Consider the following 2,500-nt stretch of genomic DNA (forward strand, 5'->3'; position numbering starts at 1 on the left):
AAGGAAATTAAATGAAAAGCAGTTATAAGATTCCAATGAACTTTATATAACAATCAACAAGTCATAGAAAATTCCGAATTAAAAGCCCTTCATATGACAAAGGCTATTAACATTACTCAGTTTCACGTGAATCGTGTGTCAATTAGAAAATCGAGTGCATTATGCAAAGAATATCTTTACATGCCTCCTTTATGACTATCAATTTCCAGAGTAATGACACTTCAACAATCTCTCGCCGGTGTGTACAAAATCTCATGTTTTCCCAAATTTCGTAGAATATGGCTCAACTAAACATATTGTATATTGCATATTCAAGAATACACATTCTGACTAGACACACACACACACACACACACACACACACACACACACACACACACACACATACACACACACACACACAAACACACACACACACACACACACACACACACACACACACACACACACACACACACACACATATATATATATATATATATATATATGTGTGTGTGTGTGTGTGTGTGTGTGTGTGTGTGTGTGTATATATTACAGTTTATTTTACAAGATCCAAGGCTACGAATTTAAAGTGTTAACATAAATAAGTCCTTTTGCAAAACTCAAAACACGTAATGCAAGCCGTAAATATACATCGAGAAAGCCAGGGAGAGAGACAGACAGACAGACAGACAGACAGACAGACAGAAACAGACAAAGACAGAGAGAGAGAAACAGATAGAGAGAGGGGGACACAGAGAGAGAGAAAGACAGACAGACAGACGAGCAGACAAATAGAGAGAGAGAGAGAGAGAGAGAGAGAGAGAGAGAGAGAGAGAGAGAGAGAGAGAGAGAGAGAGAGAGAGAGAACAGAGAAACATACATACAGACAGACAGACAGAGAACGACAGAAAGAGAAAGAAAGAATCACGGAGAGATACAGAAATCAGTACTACGTACATTATCATTTTGATTCTTGTTCTTTCTCTTTAATTAAATTGCACTTCTATCAAGATTATAAACGTGACGATGGTTATTCCCAACGCTAATTCATCATTGAAGTACTTTTATCACTTTCAGTTGATGTAATTATTGCTAAGACTACCTTTAATATTATTGAAGCTTTTGTAATTTATCAATCGTGGTTTAATAATCAATATAATTTTCAGTATTATCCTTTTTGTTTGTAATAACATGATGATGATGATGATGATGGTGATGATGATGATGATGATGACGGTGATTATGATGATGATGATGATGATGATGATGATGATGATGCAGATGCAGGTGAAGATAAAGATGGAGATGGAAATGAAAATGAAGATTGAGATGAAGACGAAAATGAAGATGATGAAAATGAAGATGAAGATGAAGATGAGCTTCAGAAGGAAAAGATGAAAATAAAGAGGAAGAGGAAAATGAAAATAAAGATGATGATGAAAATGAAGATGAAGAGGAAGAGAAAATGAAAATGAAGATTGAGATGAAGATGAGCTTGAGGATGAAGATAAAAATGAAGAGAATGATGTAAATGAAGAAGGAGATGGAAATTAAAATAGAGAAGATGAAAATGAAGATTAAAATAAAAATGAAAAGTGAGATGAGGATGAAGATGATGAAAATGATTGTTATATAATCCCTAATCTTCCCATATTATATAATATCTTATCTACTCAAAAATATTCTTCCTACACAGATAATGTTCAATATTCCAATCTCGTTTAAAATTCCTTTCACAAATATTTTACATGAGACGCCAAATATCGCACCCATTTACTCCGATAGATAAAATTCAAAGTGTCAAATACCTTGTCCTTATCTACCAATGTTTTTTTTTTTTTTTTTTTTTTTTTTTTTTTTTTTTTTTTTTTTTTTAGGTTCGAGATGCCAAGTGTGCTATTTTTTTATCAACCGATAAAATTGTATAGATAATGTTACATATATCGAATTTATATATCTAAATATCTGTCTATCCTTCTGTTTTTTTCTTTTTCTTTTTCTTATATTTCCTTCTCTTACCTCATTTATCTCTAGTTTATCTATCCATCTCTTATTTTTTTATCTATTGCAGAGGCAGCCATATCTCTCTTATCATTTCTAGTTGATTAGGACTAATTATGACCCTGTTATCTCTCTCTCTTGCTTTTAATTAAATCTTATCAGGTTATTTTCTTTCTTTTTTTCTTATCTTCTGGCATCTCATTTATTTAAGTTTTTTTTTTTTTTTCTTTGATTTTTTTTTTCTTTTCATTTCGTATATTGTTCTTATCTTCTGATATCTCCTTCTTACAACTTTTAATGAATTTACTTTTTTATCTTATTTCATTTCATATCATTGTTATTTTTTAATCTTCTGGTATCTTATTCTTCCATCTTTTTCTTTTTGATTCTTATCACTTTATCTCATTTCATATCTTCTTCTTATCTTCTGGTATCTCCCTCTTACTTTTTTTTATTCTTGTTTTACATTCTTTCATCCATTTTATTCATCTTTCATTTCATACATTTTTTTTTTTTT

The 2,500-nt window shown here is 31.1% G+C and overlaps 1 long non-coding RNA gene across 1 annotated transcript in view; it reads left to right on the plus strand.

Moving 5' to 3' along the window:
• LOC125027608 overlaps positions 1–2,500 on the plus strand; it is a 16,075-nt gene that overhangs the window by 8,891 nt on the left and 4,684 nt on the right. The window lies entirely within an intron of this gene.

This window comes from Penaeus chinensis, chromosome 7, assembly GCF_019202785.1.
Source record: "Penaeus chinensis breed Huanghai No. 1 chromosome 7, ASM1920278v2, whole genome shotgun sequence".
Taxonomy (NCBI): Eukaryota; Metazoa; Arthropoda; class Malacostraca; order Decapoda; family Penaeidae; genus Penaeus; species Penaeus chinensis.